The sequence below is a fragment of the Corvus cornix genome, chromosome 18 (genome assembly GCF_000738735.6).
Source record: "Corvus cornix cornix isolate S_Up_H32 chromosome 18, ASM73873v5, whole genome shotgun sequence".
Lineage (NCBI taxonomy): Eukaryota > Metazoa > Chordata > Aves > Passeriformes > Corvidae > Corvus > Corvus cornix.
This window is the reverse complement of record NC_046347.1, coordinates 7,875,809-7,888,522: the sequence shown is the minus strand read 5'-3', so window position 1 is coordinate 7,888,522 and position 12,714 is coordinate 7,875,809. Positions and strand designations below refer to the sequence as shown.

At 46.2% G+C, this 12,714-nt stretch overlaps 1 protein-coding gene across 5 annotated transcripts in view; it reads right to left on the bottom strand.

Moving 5' to 3' along the window:
- Positions 1-12,714, bottom strand: part of RAB11FIP4 (RAB11 family interacting protein 4) — a 125,231-nt gene that overhangs the window by 23,157 nt on the left and 89,360 nt on the right. The window contains exon 1 of one of the 5 annotated variants that reach the window (XM_039562090.1): positions 8,254-8,357. The exons of 3 other annotated variants lie outside the window; for them this stretch is intronic. The gene's annotated coding sequence lies outside the window, so the exon portion shown is untranslated. Of the gene's footprint in view, positions 1-2,102; positions 2,122-8,253; positions 8,358-12,714 lie in introns of those variants that run through there. One more of the 5 variants, XM_019290704.2, reaches the window with a different exon arrangement.

Genomic DNA, 12,714 nt, shown 5'->3' with positions numbered 1-12,714 from the left:
GCCCCTCTTCACAAACCTGGCCTCGACCCCATTGCCCGATGCAAACAAAGCGGGTGTTTAGGAAGCACATCTCAGCTGCTCTTCTGAGCACCAGCAGCCAAATCACACACTGAAAACCTCAGCCCTTTCAAAGCCAGCAGCACCACAAACAACAGTGCCAGGAGCAGGAGGACTCAGCTCCATTCACGCTTTTAAGTGCTCAAGGTCCACCTCCAATCGGTGCTAACACAATTTCAGCTGATGTACAGCAGCCAGGACCAGCGACAGCCACTGTGCTCCAGCCTGCACACCGGTTCCCTGTGGGTAGCAACTACATGCTCCCCCACGGAGCTTTGAGAGCTTTGGGGTGTGAAATAATGCAATACTCCTGGCACATGGGTACCTCTCGTGCAGATCCTGTAAAGCATGGAACTCTGATAACACCACTCAGGTGTCTTTTCAGCTCCATGGGTGAAACCAGCCTCTACTGCAACTGTCACAATCACAGATGTAATTAGAAGTTTTCCTTCTGTGGCCTGAATAACCAGTAGGAGAACATAGACAAAGGAACTTTAAAACAACTAATACAGGTTAAGCAAGCTATTACAAGACAACAAAATCCAGGCACGTTGCTAGTAAACAATATACAGGCATCCACACCTTACTGACTAAAGCTGTAAGTTATTTGAAGCTGTAATTGTTCAGTGATCATAGTTTCTCACAGAACTATACTTTCAATGATGACATCTACCACAAGCTGCTTACAGACCACACCTAAGGAAATTACACTGCAGAAAAAAAGAGAAAAGAAAAAGAAAAGGCTGATTGCATATATTAGCCTCTCAAATTATTCCTTCATAGTTTAGATATCTACAGTATTTCATGTATCAAATTAGAGGTTGGCAAGAACAAGTGTTACTCAGGTAGCCTTAAGAGAGCTAATTTGAGATTAAGGAGAGTTTAAGAAGTTTAAAGATGAATAGACACTTCTAGCCTGAGTAATTTGTTTCCAGTGCATATGTCATTAGCAGAAACCAGCAAGAGAATGAGGTTCTGACGACTTGAATATGAATCACTAGGGTTGTCATTCTCCTAGTCAGCTCCCTTCTTTGTTGGCTGAGTCAAAAGAGATAAAGCTGCTGCTTATGATCTTGGAAGATTCTCATAAAAAGAAAACCCAACCCTAAACGTTAAAATACCAACACAACATAGCTGCGGGTAGCTTTAAAGCCGTAAGTGCTTTGCACTTTATCTAATCGGATGCTCAAGGTAACTCCAAGTGCTTCACAGGCAGCCGGCCAGATGCTTGTATAGCAACTGTTGAATATTCAGCAACAGTTTGCTCTATAGAAGCACCTGCTGCCCACAGATCCAAGGCCACTTCACAGAAACTAATGAATTCCCTTCCTCAAAAGAGGCGATTGTATGGCTGCATTGAAGGCAGATGAGTAAGCCCAGCCTGCCTGTGCAACAGCCACCCCAAACAGAAGCAGGAGCCAGAAGACAGCGATTCCCATGGATTCCTTCTGATCCTAGTGGGGCAGGAAAGCAGTGTCAGCATTAGGTGGGTATGGGAATACAGCTCTGCCTTGCCCTGCAGTGACCTGACTGGGTTTTCCCAGGTTGGAAGCAATCTCCAAAATATGCATATAAAGCAGCTGAAAGCTAGAAACTTGGCTGACAGACAGGCTACATGACATGCCGACATCAATACATTCATGCTGAAGAGCAAGCCTTGTTAAAATTCACTCCCATCACAGCCAAATCACCAGCACCCCTGACATTCAGACAGCCTCACAGTATGCTGGAGGAGACAAGGAAGAAAAGAGGATTCAAGTATCCCACCACAATGCACTCGGATTAGTAAGAGCTGGACCCATCACACACGACCAGAAACAAGAAATGCCACATGCAGATCAGCCATGGCACTTCCCTTACCAGGATCATGCCCCTGACTCCCTCTAACAAGCTGCTGTGAGACAGATGCAAGTCTGAGTCCCTGCACCTTCCCCATCCACTTTCTTCCCAGCAAAAGCACAGGAGAAGTCACCTCATCACAACTGGAAGGGAAGAGGTGCCATGTGGAGGTGTGCCAGGCTCGGTCTCAGATGAAAGTTACTTACTGTTGCACTCCATCATAAGAGAAAATCCAGGCTCTCTCATCTCTTTTAAGCAGCCACTGCATTGGAAGGCAAGTAGTCTCTTAATTACCGACTGACAAGAAGGGTGTGAAGCATTTCTCACTAATGTGTTTTAGAAACAGCCACTCTACAAACATTTGCATATTTACACCAAGTGGGCTATGAACATTTTTTTAAAGTACAGATTTTCCCCAGCGTATTTCCTTTCCTTTTCAGTTGTCAGGCAGAGGTGGGGAGGTGCTGATCTACCCTTTGATCTGACGGGAACAGGAGATACTGTGTAATAGGAAAGTGTAGAAGCACTACGTGAGACCACACATGCGCATCGGTGTCCATGATGTGAGTGAGCTCTCGCCCACGGCCAGCCTCCTCTTGCCCACATCTGGTTCTCGCCCACATCTTTCTCTCTCTCACCCAGGCTACTGTGGCTGTGCACAGGGGAGAGCAGGGCTGCTCACAGGTAGGCTGATGGGGGAGGGAGGAAGTCACAGAAACCGCTTCCATCTCCTGCTGCAGAACACAGAGGAACACTGAGTCTCCCCCATATAACTGGGAGGATAAAATCTCTCAGAGTTCAAGATCACCGTGCAGAGCACTGTTATTTCACTAAGCTGCTCAAATAAGAAGCTATTTTAGGGCCACAAGTTAGTTTGGTCAACGCAATAGCTTCCTGTGATTGTTTAGTTACTCAAATCTAGTATTTGAAGCTCAGTTTAAGGCAAAGCTTCACACGTTGTTGTGGGTTTTGGAGGGGACTTCTGGGGGCAAGATTATTCCTAAGAAGATCCAGATCTTGGATCGAGTGCTGGACAGCATCCTGGAAAGGCAGTGAAGAGTCCCCAGATAGAGGGCAAGCCCGTGCTGCAGTGCACTGCCAGCCTCCCTTCCCGCTGCAGGATAACATCTGTACCTCGTACAATTGTGCAATTCAAGCACGACAGGTTTCGACTGGAAGACCAAGCTCCAGCTTCTGGGCTGTTCCTGCTGAACCACACGAGCAGGGGGCACAGGGGTTCTGAAAGGTTCTTCTGTGTTCTGGCTGGGAAGTTCAAAGTGACACCCTGCCTTTTCCAAGGCAGAGGAGAAAGACCGCGTGCAGCCTGGAGCCAGCCAGGGAATGGCAGGAGTCAGGAGTGTTTACACTCTGCTACCTGTCACTTTAATTGGCCATAATGGAGATGCCAGACCAGGGTCCAGATCAAAGCACTCCTTCTCACAGGTCATTGTTTATGGTCTGAAAGTTTTAACATTAAAAGGCTTCAGCAGAGTGCTAATTTGATCCTCTAAAGAAAGCAAAAAAATAAAAAGCTCTTTCCTTTACTTTGAAGTTGTGTCCCATCACTCCCTGGGTTGCTTCCCACTACTGGACTATCATACACTCATCAGCCATCACTGGGGGCTTATCAAAGCAAGAAGAATCCCTTTGCAGATGAAAAAACATCCTAATCTGGAATTTGAGGTACAAGAGTACATTACCTTCAGCATGGATGGGGCCAGCACATCAACCACAGAGTTCAGAATTACACCCACCACATCGTTTGGCACCTTGTTCCAGCATTGCTTAAGGCAGTTTTACCTCTGAACTGCAATACAGTTTCCTTTTTCTTTCACATATCTAGCAAAAGTGGTGCAAAGTGGCACCACACTGACACACCACGAGCATATCACAAACATCACTCAGGAAACTCCCGGGGTGTCCACTCCAGTAAGAGCGAAAAGAGATCAAATTACCTGAACAGTCTCTGGGAACATTTCTAGAGTGAAATGCTTGTGACTGTGCGAACTCCCAGACCTCCTCAGACTGGTACCACGGGCCTTCCCACACAGTGAACTGCTGGGACAGCCCACAGCAGGTACCCTCTGCCACCCCCTCCTCCCAGACAGGGCACCCAGGTCAGGCAGCTGTATGTTGAAATGAGCTGTGGGCAACTCAGCATCACCTTTGTGCTGTGTATGGGAGTGCTGCAGACCTTGGTTTATAAAAGCTGGTATACAACTGAAAAAAAAAAATCATATTTGCCTAAAAAGATCTGCAGAGAAGATAATAAATGTGACATAATTAACCCTCTTGAGAAGCCTTTGCCTTGAGATTAGACAATCTCATTCTATTTTTAAAGTCAGAACAGCAGTAACAGGGAGGGAGGACAGAAAATGTCAAAGTCTTACCAGGGTTTGTTGCCTGGGACTGTGGCTCAGCCCGTGCTGAACCTGCCAGCAGGGCCAGTGAGGGCAGCTCTAGCACACTGTGGGCAGCAGCATTCACCATTCCTTTGGCAGGAACACTTGGTGACAAAACTGTGCCCTAGGTTGTGTCCTGGGGGTGCCCTGGCCAGATGTCACAGCATTCCTCACACAGCAAACACAGAGCTGCAGCTCATGGTCAAAGGCACACCAAAGACCCCCCAGTACAGACCAGTCTTAAGACCAAGGGTCAGAGGAATGGTCAGATTACACTGTTTTGAAGCAATCCTACAAGTGAACACCTATGCTGTGACAAAGGGAGCTGGAGGGCTGCTTTCCAAAAAATGTCTTTATTTTATGCCTAAAGCAGCCTTTAGTGCCTTCAGCACTCACTTCTGAATTCAGACCCCTAATCAACCAACTCTTAAGTTACATGATGCTCTCTGCCACTGGTGTTTGCTGCTCAGGGGACAGCTGAGTTCACATGCCAACGTGTTTTCCTTGACAAAGCCTCAAGGTCACCCTGTCGGGGACTCAACAAATAACAAAACCCTAGCATCACACTTGCCCGCGGGCGCTGCAGGCACATGGGTGAAGAGTTCCCTGAGCTACACTTAATGCTGGCCCAGCCCCTGGGTGAGGAGGAGGGGAAGGCATCTCCTGGCACCTCCAGAGCACCATTAGGCACAAACAGCGTGAAGAACAGGAAGAAGCTGTCCCAGGCAGGAACAGTTCTGCCTGTGTCTGAGCTAATTATTCACAGGAACACTGGTCAAACTCCCTTCCCCCAAGGAATTTGGAAACTATAATTTTTGCATTTATTTTCTATACTACTGCAAGCTTGGTCTCCAGCAAACACCACGAAATAAAGCCATTTAAAGAAAAACAAAGAAAAAAAAAATTTTTACCTCACAACTCATACTTCTGTCTTGCCACCCACCCGGGTTACATTACACTGCAGTTTCCAGCAGGGAGGGATGCTTGGGGAATGGCAGCAATTTCAGACCCCAAGAGGTAGAGAAACATCTCGAGTTTCTCCAACACAGTAAGAAATCCAGCCATGCCTGATGATGAGTAGTTTATGTTGGCAAGAAGAGGGAAATCATTAAGGATGTGGCTTTGCTGTAGTTTATACAGAAACACTTCCCAGAGCTCGTTGGTCACTCTGAATGCAGACGAGACTAAAAGGTAATTTACTTCATGTTTAAGAAATACTGAAGTAGCTCTGAAGAGCTCCTCTTTAGGAGAAGAAAGGAGCTGCAGGACCTTGGCTGCTCTTCAGCTCGTGGCTGGGCAAACCACAGGTTAACGCATTTCTGCTGCAGGAATAACTGGAATTGCAGCCTTTACCCAGCAAAGATTGCAAGTACTGATTTTTAAGAAATTTTAGTCTCCTCCCCTATTTATAAAAGACATTTTATTTCTTTTTAAACAAAGGCTCTCACATACCTGCTGCTTTTTTCACTTCTTACAGTGAAGTTAAAGCACTTAATTGCAGAAGGGCTGCCAAGCACATCACTGAGCTTCACACATGACAAACATGAACTAAGAACCCACTGATCATAAACCCTGGCTTGGTCAATAAGCTGGGTTTTCATTTACACAGTAAAATACACATAGGCAAGATGTATTTCTACCCTTGAACCTGCACAGACAAAGCAGATGGGAACTAGGTAGAAATCATTTATAAGATTAGGTTACACACCGAAAACACAATTCCAAGCAGAGCCATATGCAGAGACCCCCTACTACTAACCAGCAGCGTTAGCTGCAACACAGCGCCCAAAGCACTGTTCTGTGTTGTCAGGAAGCACTTACAGAGCCTGTCCTATGTTTGGTGCAGCAATCAACCTAAATGACTAAAGAAAGAACAAAAGGAATGACATTATTATGCTGCATTTCAGATTTTAAGGGGTCAGCTACCCAAACATGGTGAACATTTGCGGATATTAATATTTGGATAATGGTTAATTCAGTAACAACTCATGATTAGTTTAGTAATCACTTAAAATATTTCACTCAGACACTATATTTAAAAGAAAAAGTTAAGATCAAGCTGTGCTCGACAGACGTAACAGCACTGGTTAATCAATAACTGGAGCAAAGCAATTCCATCCCCCCTGCTATTTTGGCATGGGAAGTGTTTTGTTTTGCAGGCTTTGCGCATGGCAAAGATTCCCCAACCACGCTGGTGGTAAGAGCCCTGTCAAGGCAACCACAGCTGAGAAACATCTGTGCATCAAGTGGCTCCTGGGAGACTTGCTGCTGTTTGCAGTAATTCTTCAAATAACAAACTTAAAAGAAGCCCATTAAGAGAGGTTTTAAAACTGCTTGGAGGCTGTCACATTTCACATTGGGTACAGCTCAAGCTCCTCTCAGTTTGGGCAGACGCTGCCAAACAGCCAACAGAAATTCCACCCTCCTTCTGTGCCCAGTTGTAAGAATAATATTCCACACTACTGCACATATTTAGTAGTGACACCAAGTTATTCCCCACCTCCCCCAAAAATCAGAAGGGTAACAGGCAGAAAAATAACTTGGGAAAGGGCAATCCAGTCCCATCACTGGAGCAAGCCCCCCATTTGCATGTCATCCGAATGGAATAAAACTATTTTCAACAGAAGCAGTTTTGATAGCATAGCAAAAGGGATCAAAATAATCACGAATTATACTGGTATACAGGTAATAATATAATATACTGGACACAAATACCATGGAATTCATGTTTAGGGAATCTGTTCTGAACCCATTTCAGAAGTTTTCTCCCATCTGTGCCTCCTCCTTACCCTAAGTCGATAAATCAGCCAAATAACATGAGAATAAATCATTCTCTCTGCCCCCAAAGCCACCAACCTTACAAATCTGCCATAAGCAATGAAAATATTGCTACTACCAAAGCAGCAACATTAAACTACCACCTCAAAATCAGCACAGCACAGAGCAAGGAGGACGCCTGCCTGCCCCAAGATCTCTAACCACACTTCTGCCTAACAGAAAAGCACAATTGCCCTTCTCCATTTCAGGGACATGACAAACAACTCCAGGCTAGGCACTGCTCACATCTACAAGATCTCTGCTGTGAGCTGCTTTCATATGCTGCCAAACACATCTCACACAGGCCCATCGGGGGCAGAACCACTTCACCCACTGCATCAGGGCAATGCTGGTCCCACACGAGGGCTACAGGCAGCATCTGTAGCTCCAGCACAGGCTGTTGTGACTAACCACAAATCATTTTTTTCTGCCTATGTCACCAGCATCCCGGAGCCAGCAAATGCATTCAGAACCACATTTGGGTATTAAAAATACTCAACAATATGTAATGGCAATCCAAACACATCGCCAGTGCCATAGAAAATAATTACAGAGCAAGCCCCCTGCTTGCATTCATCCTTAAAAAGTACTTTTTTTCTCCTCTTCCCCCTTTAAAGGTTTCAATCCCAGGTATTTGGGCATCTCCAGGTTACAGAGCTGAGAGCTATATGAGGCTCCGCTACTCAGGAAGATACCCCTTCTTCCCCAACACCCCCATTTCACCCCACACGGCTGCTGACAGGCATAGACGGCTTTAGATTTTCCCATATAACAGTATCCCCAGGACCCGCTCACTTCCATAGCGAGCCCAACCTTCCAGCATACACAACTCTGGAGCGAAAATCTTCTCCTTTAGCAAACAAGAAAAAAAAAACCCAGCAGGGTTTCGCTCTACCTGCAATTTCATGCATTTCACGAAAACGCCAACACCGCCCCAAAAACCCCAGAGATGCTTTCCCCCCTCGCTTCTGGATCCCCACCGGAGCGGAGCGGCCTCAAGGATCCCCCTTCCATCACGGATCTCCCTCTCCTCACGCCGCAGCCCCGGCGCGGGTTCCCAGGAGGGGCAGAGCGGGAGCCCGCGCCGGAGCTGCGGCGTGGAAAACCCCCAAAACCCCGCCGCAAACTTCCTCCTCACCCCACAGAAGATACCGGCCGGCGACAGCCTCCTCGTCCTTCTCCTGCCGGGCTGCCCGTACCTGGCCCGGCGCCGAGAGGTCGGTGCGGTCCCCACGCCCCGTCCCCGCCCCGCAGAGAGGGCGGGCGGAGCGCGCGGGGGGGCGGCGGCGGCGCGGCCCCGCGGGGCGGCAACAGTTGGAGCATCCCCGCCCCGCCGTTGCCGGGCGACGCGGAGGGGCAGGGGCCGGGCGTTTGGTACCCGGGGACCCGTGACATCCGAGCGCGGGGTCCGGGCAGTGGGCGGACAGCGGCAGGAAGGTCCCCGTCACACGGGTTGTTTGCGGTTGGGTGTTGTGCTCCGGTGGGTGTGAGTGACGCGCGCCCGACCCCGCTCGTGGGTTTAGTCGTAGTCACTCGGTTTTGCTCAAAAATAATGCGGTATTGCTCAAAATTATCCGTAATTAAAATTATCTGCAATTGCTGGTGAGAGGGGAAGATGCCTGGGATTCCTGAGGAATAAAATGTGGCTTAAAACCCGACTAAAACCTGATTAATTCCTTCTATATTACATAATGTTATATGATATGATATTACTTTATATTATATATAAAAGAAAATGGTATGTAATTTATATTTTTTTATATAATTATGTATGTACATGGTGCAGCTTGCCCAGAGAAGCTGTGGATGCCCCATCCCTGGAAGTGTTCAAGGCCAGGGTGGACAGGGCCTTCTCACCCCAGGGTTATGGACAATCTTCCTGCAGGTGGTGAGTTTGCAGGAATACATCTGAGATGGAACAGCATTTTTACAAACTGATTTTGGGTTTCTGATGCCTCATAAGTGAAGGGGTTGCAGTGGCAGGTGCAGCCTCTGAGGGCTGTCAGGTCCCCAGGCAGGGACAATCTCTGGGGACATCAGGGTTCACTGGGGACAGCCTCACCTGCCTGGTGAACCCTCATTCCTACAATAGAGTAACAACTGAACACATGTACGGCCTCCCCGGGATGGTGGTGTCAGGCTAAAGCACCCTCAGTGTGCTCAAAGCAAAACAGATCCTGTTAGGAAGTGATGCCTGTTTTGTCCTTGATTTTAATCCCTTTAGTTACAAGATAATGAGAAGCAAAACAAAAAGGCTGAGAACAGTCACACTGACTTCGTTTTTTACATTCACTTCACTTCTTAGAAGTTGTGTAACTTCCTTTTTCACAACACCTCATAAGAGCTGTGTTTACTGTGCTGTCTGTGCTAATAAAGAAATAGAATCTGTTTCTGCGCCTTTGCAGCAGAAGACTCCAAGGCAGAAGGGAGAATACAAAAAACCTATTTTCTGTAAAATCCCTATCTGGGAGCCAAACCCTGCCCTTACTGACTGTCACAGTTGTCACTGCTGTGTCACACATGGCAGGAAACACCATCCTGCAGGATTCAGCCAGCAAACAAACACCTCCCTCCCAACTGTAATAGCACTGAAAGACTTGGAAAAGGAAAGAATCCCCAGCCCTTACCTTGCCATTTGATCTGGCCATATTCCAAAGCCTGTCTTTAAAGTTACTTCCAGGTAGTTCAAAAGTGGCAAAGCTCTTTGGGGCGTACTTTTGTACCAATGCTCATACACAGAGTTACAGAGATGCTGTAAATGTAAGTCACTGAAAGATCACTTAAGTACTTTATACTTCTAAAATATTTTGGACTTTATTGTGCCCAAAGACAGGGCGTTTTCCAGAGAGGCCCAAAAGTTACTTGAAGGGATAAGGAAATTCTCAGAAAACAGAGCAAAGCAGGCAGACACGAACCCATCTACTAGCGTAACATCTAATGTCCTGTGTGTTCCCTGAGCCTGCCTCATTTTCATCACAGACAGCGACTTCTAAGTGTAAAGTATTGCTGTTCAAAAAGCAAAAGAAGAGAAAGAAATTAATTAAGCTTTAATGCTTAAAGCAATTCACTGAACTTGACCCTTTTCGCAGTTCATTGAAAGAAAATGAAAAGAATTCCGTCTCTGCTGAGCACAGACGTTTTGGAAGGGATGCCTTAGGTTTAGTGTAACAAAGTGTAACAGCAACAGATGAAAGCCAAGTGCAGCTTCAGCCAGCGCAGACTGCCGTCCCCACGTGTCCAAGGAGCTCACTGGGACTCAGCAGGGCACAGCTCAGGGCAGGTCCGCACACACAGGAGACCCAGAAGACCTCGGGCTCCCTGCGGTGGCAGTGGGAGTCCAGACCCTGTTCAGGAGCTCTCCTGGGAAGCTAGGAAGCTGATAATGAATGGTACAACAGGAATCAAAAACACCTCCCAGACATCCTCCTATTCATTAATCTAAATGAATGGGAAAACCATTTCTAGAAGACAGATTTAGGGACAGACAACTTCATTGCTTTTTAAATAGGACACTTCTAAAATCTGCTTTTCCTTTCAGCATTCAATTTGAGAGACAGTTGTATGTCAGGGGCTCACTGCAGAATAAACAACAATCACGCGTGAAATAATTACCTGCACAGTACATTTCCTAATAGTTTCCTGAAAAATGCAAGTCAGAAGTATTTATATTGGTACACAGATCAGGCACTACTATGGACACTGTGAAACCTGACAATTACACAACCATTACCCGACACAGATCTACTTTCAACAGCTTGTGATGAGAAAAATGTAAAATAAGCATTAAACAGATAAAGTAGCAATAGTTAAAATGAATATTATAATAGAGATGTTAAGAACATAGGCACAACTGTGTGGTACACTTGCTGAATACACTACTCAGTTTGCTACCCAGGGCTTTGACATTTATTACACAATAATAATTGAGAAGGCACAAATCTCTCATTGATAGAAGCATTTCTCATAAAGATCCTAGAAAATGTAAGGAGTTTAGACAATCACTCCTCATTAAGGAATGACTGTATAAAATCTTTATTAAGTAATAACCCTAGCTATAATACAGGTCCATTTCTCACTTCATTAAAGCTAAGCCTGATTAAGTGGAGATTGTTATAAGCTGCCTTTGATCTCTATTGAGACAAAAACCTTATTTTTACACATTTCATGGTAAAGAGATAATTTTCTGTTTAATATGACTTAGGATTTTTTTCCTACAAAGGGAAAAGCAGAGCACGCTGTCATGGCTGATGGACAGCAGGTGACCATCACCTCTTGAAGGAATGAGGATTAATTTTGGAAGTGACGCAGGCCTTTAAGTGCTTCATGCCTAAGAGCTGCAAGGGTGCAGAGGAAGGGTGTCTGCATGTCTGCCCGGGACAGCAGCTTCCGCTTGGTGCAGCTGCAGCTCAACTGAGTCAGCGTCACGGAAGGAGAGCTTGCATGATACATTTTTCCCATCTGAGACTGGAGTCTATTCTCCTGTCATGATTTCAGGCAGCTGAGGAATTTGTGCAGGTTAGTGACTGCTCAGATGACCACAGACACTGAAGTACGCTCCAGGCTTTGTGCGTGGTTTGCATGAGCCGGCTCTGCACGTTGAGACCCTCCTGAGCATGGTATTTGTGACTCCATCAACAGCAGACTGGCTGCTTTTCAGAGGGAGGCCGTTCAGTGCCGGATATACTCATCCAGTGCCATAACAGCTGGACCCTGAAAACGGCAGGGCGTTCCTTCACACTCAGTTTCCACCTTATTTATTGTGGTTTTTTCCTAAATCCCACCATCCATATGCCAGTTGTACTAAGTGTACCTGCAAAGTACCTGTGCTCCGGGTTTGAGGATGGTGACAAATAGCTGTCAATGGAGAGTAAACTTTTATCCTCATTACCACAGGAAAGAAAAGAGATGGCTACATCGGCTAAAGGATGCTCCGTACTGCCAGATCCCACAAATCTCCCAAACAAACACTATGCATCCTGAAAAAGGTGCTTGCAGAAGCATGCCAGAGAAAATTTGGGAAAAATATTCGTTATTTGGGTGATTAGAAGAAGATTGCTGAATACATCACTGAGTGCCTAAATCACAATCACTGCTGTCCCCTTCCCTGTGAGGGTGGTGAGGCATGGCAGGGAGTTGGAACATGAAGATCTTTAAGGTCCCTTGCAACCCAAACCATTCTATGATTCCACGATTCTATGACTTCCAGTAACACCTAGAGTGCCTGCTGAAACCAGGGGCTCCTGGCCCAGAAACACTGGGCAGGGCACATTATTGAAATTGTTTATGGCAGGGAAACCTGCTGATCTGGTACAAAGCACTGCAGTTTCTCTGGAGCAGTTCTGAACAAAGCCTGGCACCTCCTCTGCTGTTCCAGAGGCAGAATCCTTCCTCTGCATCTCACTAAGGCATCACTCACAGGTGAGTCACACTAATGACAAGAAACTGGAGCTGAAATGTGAAGAACAGAGACTAATTAATAATGAAGATAATGAGATCACCAGAATATATATACACCAAACCTGCGTCTTAATTATCTCATGAAAACTGGCAACTCCATTCATGCTTCAAGAGCCTTTAATCATGCTCTCTGTGATGAATA